General features: G+C 37.3%; 1 long non-coding RNA gene across 1 annotated transcript; it reads right to left on the bottom strand.

Annotated features, from left to right (window-relative positions):
• Positions 1-264: 264 nt before the first annotated feature.
• On the bottom strand, positions 265-8,284 carry LOC126913267 (uncharacterized). Its single transcript, XR_007708123.1, has 3 exons — positions 8,172-8,284; positions 1,545-1,614; positions 265-576 (listed from the first exon to the last, which is right to left on the bottom strand). It is a non-coding gene; the product is annotated as an uncharacterized LOC126913267 (long non-coding RNA).
• Between the last annotated feature and the right edge of the window lie 513 nt (positions 8,285-8,797).

Consider the following 8,797-nt stretch of genomic DNA (forward strand, 5'->3'; position numbering starts at 1 on the left):
CTGACTTTAAAATAGAGTTTTCAGCCCTAATTTTGTGAGGACTGTTACTATTAACAGAAAACAATGAAATGGGTTTTAAAGACTGAAAGGACCATTTTCACACCTAACCAGAAAAGTCTACTCAGTATCATCTGTTTTCTTTGTATCTAAGCTTTCATTAGCTGAGGACTTTGTTCTCTGGGGCTGCTGATCTGGCAGTTTCGTGCTTGATGGGTGGGATTTATGCATATGCTCAATCTATGAAATCAGAGCTTGCCAAGGATCCCCTGTCTTGACCTGCTGGCAACAATTTGCCTAAGGCAGGCAAGAATTCCATCAGACTTGTTACCAGCAAGGCCACATTGCTGGTTCATGTTCAAGTTTGTGCCCACCAAGATCCCCAGGTCCTTTTCTGAAAAGCTGCTTTCCAGTTGGTGGTCCCTAGCATCTCCTGGTGCCTGGGGATGTTTCTCCCCAAATGCAGGATTTCGCACTTCTCCTTGTTGAACTTCATGAGGTTTCTGTGTGCCTAATTCTCCAGCCTGTTGCAGACCCTCTGGGTGGCAGCCTGACCCTCTGGTAAATAAGCCACTCCCCCTGTCAAATAAATAAATAATAAAATTTAAAAAAAGAAAGAAAAAAAGGAAAAAGATTTAAAAAAGCCTAGAAAATTTGGGTATAGGTCTATAGATCTTATTTGTGCATAGGTAGTGATTCTACTTCCTCTTTTTCCTGAATTCAAAAATGTTTGTAGCTGGGCTTTAGAAAAAAGGTAAGTCATTACATTAAAACATAAAATATTAATTAATGGCCTTTTGGGTAGTCTTCTTTATACCTTCCACAGAGGACAAGTACAAGGGGACAGTCAATACACTTGAAAATTGATAATCCTAGTGGGGGAAAAAAGAAACAACAAAAGGAAAGAATAGAATTAGTTCTCTTAAAACCTCTTCTTGGCAAATCAGATACTCTGCTGGCATATGGCAATTGGACTTTCCTCATCTGACCCCATTTTTCCATTGTATAGTTATTTTTAATAATACCACAGCCTTTGGTTGCAGTGATGTTTAACTTGTTAAAATGTGACTTGTTTACATATGGACTTAATTTTATGAGACAAATTTCCCGAAGTCTGGAACTAGTACCTTCTAACAAGTTAAATTGTCTGTGTTGATGCTAGAGGATTCACTGATCACATTAGATACAATTTTTCTTGCATCTCCTGCTTATCAACTCTACCTTTGTAGCTGGCTGAACAAACTGAGTTACATTAAATTTTACATTCTTGGACCAGCTTTTTTCAGCAGAAGTTCCTGATCACTGAGTGTGTAGCATCATTTCTGGATGGAACTAACATACAGTGTAGGTGAAGTCAAAGGACATTGATAAATTGTCAGGACACTTACTAGGTTTGATTTAGGATATGTCACTGCAGACATTTAACTTTTAAAGTGTTGTCATTAATGACCCTTAGTGATTCTGTTTCCTTTACCAATCTATGGTACTGTGGCCTTATATAGTATTTCTCATCTTTAAATACCTACAGGCTTTTACCTTCTTATTACCTTTTAGTGTTTTGCCAGGAAGTTGTTTTCATCCTAAGCATATACGATGTAGTAACGGCAAAGATGTTCTCTGGAAGGAGGGTTACACGGCATGAGTTTACATACGAAGTTCAGCAGCTGAGCCTGGCTGTCTGTAAAATTATCATTATATTCTGTGGGCACTGAAGTATGAGCATAAAAGGAAGGCTTGCTGCTACAGTCAGGACATCACAAGTTCCTGCTAGTCAAAGTTTAACCAGGTAGATTTTGCATGACAGCTAGCTCCAGTAGCCCCAATTAATTAAAAAAAAAAAAAAAAAAAAAGTCCTAAAATAGACAGTGACCTACACTACTGTGTAGGAAACTCTTGTTGTTTTCTGGTAACATCTCTTCCCTTTACTGAACTACAGCAAAGCAAAGTAACCTTTAAATAATGTTCTTTATTAACATCTCAAAACACTTAATAGAAAAAGTCAGTATTGTTACATTGTCATATGAATGAGGAAACTGAGGCACATAAGTTTGAGGTCATTAGTGACCTAAGAATCCATCTCCAAAAATAAAGCCAGAAGTTTCACCTCCTGAATCCCTGTGCACTGTTCGCTGGGTCAAATTGCTCTGCGAAGAAAGCAGAAGTACTGTGCCCATTAGTTCTGATTGATCTGTCCTTCATTGACCCTTTTCCATGTAGGGCATAACCCAAAACTCACTGAAGGCAGTGAGTCTTTCCAGTGAGCTCATATCATTTTGGATAAATCACATGATGGTTGGTAATACATTTACACATATTTGGAGGGGGGGGGAATAAAAATCAACCCTCTGTTTACTTTCATCATGCCTCTGAAATCATATGACCTCATACTCAGGAAATTTATGAATAAAATGTTGTACAGTCGCAATCAGTTCAGAGATTTCCTTCTTATAGTTCATTTGGTATATATTACTATATTCTTAGTGTTTTAGATAAAATATTAAGTAAATGCAGTATGAAAACCTAGATGTTCAGCTTGGGCCTTTATTGAGACTTTTAGATGGAAGCAGTTTACTTTGATTTCAGTTCATGTAAATCCTATAAAATAGGATCATTGAAAAAGGAAGGAGGGTGGAAGAAAGGACAGAAAATCAAAGTTAAACAGCCGAAGTGGCTGGTATGTCATGCAGCTTAAGTAGAATACAATGTTAAACTTGCCCTCTTCCCTGTCTCTGATTAACTTAATCTCCAGTATGGAATATTTTAAGCTGGTTTAATAAGGAAATGAGGCCTGAGAAATTTCACTTTCTGTTTCACTCCCCTCCACAGCAATAACTTTTGAAGATTCACATCAATTAAATAGTAGAATAAAAGTTTCTGACTTATTGAGTTGGTCGTGCATATTGGTCATGAAAACTGGTCAGTCTGTGAAGAAAAGAGACCCACTGAGGTAAAGTCATGCAGAACTCAGATCCCATGTATTTTGAGAGAATGGCAGGCCAAAATCACACACATGTTCACTGATAATCAGAAAGGTAATATATTTGGGAAGCTAGAATGGCTCAAGTTCATTTCTGCTGTAATTCTGAGACTCTATGTATGCTATATCAGAGCTCAACCATAGTCAGACTCATTAGAAAGGATTTAGACATTCTTTGAAGTCATTGCAATCATAATAAGCATTGTCAGGACTTGATGTTAGCAGAGACTTCCAAACGCATACCCAAACTGAACTAACAGGCCATGAATCAAAAGCAACAAGACAGGCCATTTCCAAAAAGGCACAGCAATGAATTCAAGAGACAAACAGATTGGTTGCCATACAGAACTAACAGAGAAATATAACCCTAAACTAATGAAATGAGAGCAGAAGATGAAGCATAAAAGTACTGTGATTTTACTTTAAATACCTTCCAATAACTAACACTAAAAACAACCAAGCCAGTTTAGAGATTTTACATATTTGTGAAGTAAATTAGACAAACGTAAAGCTCCACAGCCTATGTTGTGGCTAGTCTTTCTGCACATTGTGTGTGGTTTGTGTTTTTGTTGTTGTTGTTGTTGTTTTGTTGTTTTTGTTTTGTTTTGTTTTAGAATTTAACTTAGTCTCCTTTGAAACAGGATCAGATCAAACAACAACAAACAAACAAAACATTTTTCAAGTGCAGAACACCTATTCTTGGCTATTTTCGTATGCAGATGATATTTAATACCAAGCAGGTGTGCTCATAGATATACATTCTGACCTTACTCAGTAAAGTGTTCTTTTTAACAGATATCCTATTGCCATTCTTAAAAATTATATATATATATATAAATAAATGAGATCATTTAAAGGACTCTGTTAAGACTTTAGTGGATGCAGAGACCTTAGGTTTCTTGTGGGAGGAAGACTTAGATCTGTCTGTCGGTATAAATGCATATTTTAGGATGACTTTTTACTGACTGATAGATCAGTAAGTACTCTTTTCTTCTCCCCCTACTGCCTTCCTACCAATACATCAATGCATGGGTGCTGCTCATTTCTCAATACTGAGATTGTCACTTTTCTTCCTAAGCAGCCTTCTGTGCTGGTGACTGCTGCTATAGCACTTTTGCTTTGGCTGGGCAGGCAAAGTGAATTCCGGTGAAGCAATACATCAGTTATGAAACGCCCACCAGAAATTTTAATATCAGCACCTGTGATTGATGAAGCCAGTCTTCCAGTCAGTGTATGGAGGATTTTAACACATAATTTTCATGGTGTTAAAGTGAACTTCTCACACAAATCCTCAACACAGTATATCTGTGTGGGGAGGTTGGATGTCTGGAAGAAATGGTAGTATATAATGTCTATTTTTTTCAGCACTAGTAACCTTTCTCCCTGTCTTTCAGGGTTCCTCTCCTGTGTCACTGCCTGGTCCTATACATATGCAATCTAGTGCCCTAATTTGGTCACAACTCTTCGTATTTCATATATACCCATGCACATTTATGTACATGTCAGTGTAATACATGCCTAAGCCATCTGGTGTCTTTCCTTGCAAATGTTCACACAGAAAATTGACTGTGAGTAAGGTTCTGAACCTGCCTGTCCAAATGGTCCATATTTGTTCGATTTCTTTAGCAAATGCATATATCCTATTAGTGAGACTGATCCAACATATTTCCATGTGTCAGCTGTACCTGCTGCAAGTGTCATTCTGTTCAGTGATAACAGGATTGGCATCCCAAAATAGAGAGAAAACAGGAACATCAGGTCCTTTTGAGGATCTGAATTGCTTTTTCTACCATCTGCTGACCAATGCCTTGAAAGAAAGAAAGTCTCTGTCTGGATTGACACCTTTCTTCTTTTTAAACCAATAAAAGAATGGCCTCTAAAAGAGCCTAGGCATGCCATGTTTGCAAGAAAGGCTTATTAGAACATAAAATGCCAGTGCTACCATATGATCACAACTCATTACAGTTTACAGGAGTTGATATAGGTATTCTGCTAGTGTATTATTTACATTTAATTATCCTTTAAAACTGATTAATTTAACTGTGTGATAAAACTATTTTATTGTTACTTTACATAAAATCGTATGCTACAGAAGTTAAACAATAAGTTACACAAGAGGAGAAGTGCATGTGAAGACAAGTTAAGTTTGAATCCCTTATTTTATTTTTACACTGTTAAGTCATATAGTTTAGAATTAAAAAAAAAAAATCTTGTTTGGATAATCATTGCATTATCGGGTACACAGCCAAGCTTAGAAATTGTAGGAGTTTTAAGCTATGCTGCAGTTTAAACATCATTAAGTGTAGCCAGTAAAAATGTCTTCACAGTTAGGAGCGTTAGGGTCAAGGTAGTCCCTTCCTCTGAAACATCAGATGTTTGCCATAGAACAGTACTATCCTAGATGGACCAATGATCTGTTCTAGCAATGTGTATAAAATAAGTAAAATAAAAACATTTTTCCCGATATTCAAATCTGGATATTCTGTATTTCATATATGTAGCCATGAATCCTTTCTTCATCAATTTTTTTAAGGCGAAATCAGACATTAGTAAATTCCATTTTAGATGCTATCCAATAAGGCATGGTCAGACACCCAGAGGAAGGTAATCTTATGTTGTAGTCCAATAAGATGTCTTTCCTCCATAACACATTAATTTTAATTGTAAGCATTTTATTAAAACAAAACGTACTTTCTAGTGACTCTCCTGTGCTCAGCAGAATATTGTCATGAGCTTTTTTTTTTTTTTTTTTTTTTTTTTTTGAAACAGTGTGTAACACTCCATGGAAATTCTGTTGTAATCCAACATTAATTACTTTCGGTTACATTGAATTACCGGGTGATTCTACCTGAAATGCCTGTACTCTCACATCAAACTCTTTCAGTGTGATTTCATAGCATGATTTCATAGTGTGATCTCTTCACCGCATTATAAGGAAGTACAAGACATAGACCTTACTGTTCCATAGGCTCAGGGACAGGGAGAAGTATGTGATTTCTTAAGGTAAACAATACATGTAAAGAGTCCACCTCCATGAAATAAAGGCCAACATTCTGCTATGAGAGAGTTAACCAACTACAATAATTTTAAAAAGAGCTGCCTAAAAGGGAGATAGTGCATTGGGATAGTTCATAGTGTTAGATCTAGCGTGCTAAGTACCTTTTGGTTATCAGTTCTGTCTCTTTACAATTCATTTCTCCAACTGTGAAGTGGGCACCGTGATGCCTATCTCCATTTTAAAGTGCCCTAAGGTCTCCGTTTGAAAAATATTTTAGAGAACTAGAACTAGCATTTGAATACTATATTATTGCACAAATTGTTTTGAATAAAGTAAAAATAATCTAGAAAAAATCATGATTGATATTTCTAAAAAGTTGCAAAAACATAACAAAATATTTTACTGTTACAATATTTTTAAATGGTTGTGTTTTTTGTCTTTGGTTGATTGTTGTTCTTGCTTTCCAAATGCTTACTCCACAGTGATGAGGAGTGAGATTCTGCCTGGAGTTTGTAGTCATTGAATCGGTAACTTCACAGGCATGGGTCAACGGTGATTGAACTCACAGTTGTGCTCTCACTGTTCCAGCCTACACTTGATACTGGACCATCCATGGGTGTTTTTTACTTATGGAAATGCTTTACTTGAGCACTGCCACAGTTCTGTGCAATTTTGCTGTTTCTATCATACGGTCAGACTTTGGAGGCAGTCCACACTGAAAAATCCCCCTTCAAGGGCTTTGGGGGTCTCTTTTATTGCCTTGACAGGCTGGGGCTCAGAAATAATTAGTTTCATAGATCTTCAGACTGACCATGCTATCAGGTGTGCTAAGCAGCTCTGTCTGCCTCTGGAATCTGTAACATATACATTGATTTTGTTTGTTACACCCTGTTTGTTACACAAAATGCCTGATACTTAATATGGAAAGTATCTGAGCCGCCATATATCTGCTCATCAGAGGGGACAGCTGTAGCAAAATTAATGAAAGAGATTTGTCTTCATACCTCTTAATGATAGGCTACTCAAAATCTCTTCTGTTTCTTCCTGTGTAGCTTTGATACCATCTGCACAGAATTTGCAATATCCCTACAACTGTTTGCACTATATACTAGAAGGAAATGGTCATTTATATTTGTTGCTCTTATAGGACAGACACTAGACCTTATGTTGTGTGCCTATGTGGCATGATGCTGCAATGCTGTGCAGGCTCATGACCCAGAAAAATCATAACTGTGTTAGCATGGCTGAGCAAAGACTAATTATCCCTTCCTTTAATTGCTCTAACTAGTCTGACTGCCCTACAGAGCTTGCTATTAGTATACTGCCTTTGGTGCCAGAACTAGCTCATCTGGTGTTACCTAGGAGGAGGGAGCTGGGGACCTCTTGCAGCAGTGTATTGCAAAATGTAGGCATATGTTTGAGGTCATCACACATCCTCTCCTCTCTTCCACTACATGCAAAGGTATCCTTTTCAGTTTCAAACTTTCTCCTCAGATTCTAACCTCTCAGCTGTATTTATTTCGATTTATTGGTCAGCCACCCCCTACCTACTACTGCTGTTCCTGCCTGCCTCACAGACATTTTGTCCTACTTCTGCTTATAGCTTTTCAGTGGGTACTCATGGCACTGGCCCCCTTCTTCACTTGCATCATTGACTGTGCCTAGCTCTAGCTTTTCTTCTTAATGGTCTTATACTTCCAGAGTATGTGGTTTCTCAGTATTTTAGCAGTTCATCCCTGTTCTTTCCTGACATACATTCACCATATTTGTATCCTCATCTGGTTTATGTTTCATTTCTTGTGCTAAAGGCACAAGAGGAAAGTTGATAAGCAAGTGAGGGCATGAGGGGAAGAGTCACAGCACTTACCTCCCACCTGTTCCACAGCCATGGGAGAGGTGAAAATGAAGAGAGAAAATAATTTGGGCTGATATCCAATGAAGGCAGGTGACACCAGCTATATTACTAGGGAGCCAGAGAACAGGAAAGAAAGGCAGAGCCTAAGGCCAAATGTTAGAGACTAGGCTGGCCTGTGCTCTGGTCAAATTATCTTACATGGACTCATCAAAACTCTGATCAAATCAACATTTAATGGTTATATACTTGCATGTAATATCATACTATATAATTCCCTTCATTGTGAAACAATAACCTTATAGATGCTCATGATCCATTCTCCTTGTCCCACAACCAATTCTTACCTGCCTCTTGTACCTGATGACTTCTCTTCTGCTTTTGACCATCTTCTGGCGACTTCTAGAACCTTCAAAAACTCACAGGAAGGGTACTCAGAAGTACTGTATGACTATCCCTCGCTAAAGCAGCAGAAAGAAATACGACTTGACCAAATCATAATAAAGCAACAATTAAAAATAACAGGTTTTGGAAAGTGGCAAAAACTATTCATTGAGTGTATTTTGACTAACAATTAGTGATATTCTCATGCACATTCTACAAAGAAATATACAAAAAATGTTGAATACAGTACTTAATATTTCAGCCAATTCACCCCTTAAATATTCTGACATGATTACTGTTGTAGATACCATCTGCTGTTCTTTATTATCATTATTTATTATAGTATAGAAAGGTTATGGGCACATGATTGATGAAGACAGATATAGGACCGTATTAGCAATTAAATGTTTTATACACTGAAAAAATAAAGTATGTTTAGCTTTTCTTCAAATAGAACTAGAACTGAAAGCATGGTTTAAGTATTGAAAAGAATTTTCAGAAATGTATTTCAGGGAAAGGAGGAGATGCAATGAAAATGTGCCTGCCTTCAGCATGGGCCATTGCTTTTTCTACTAGGGATATTCCACAT

The sequence above is a fragment of the Cygnus atratus genome, chromosome 3 (genome assembly GCF_013377495.2).
Source record: "Cygnus atratus isolate AKBS03 ecotype Queensland, Australia chromosome 3, CAtr_DNAZoo_HiC_assembly, whole genome shotgun sequence".
Taxonomy (NCBI): Eukaryota; Metazoa; Chordata; class Aves; order Anseriformes; family Anatidae; genus Cygnus; species Cygnus atratus.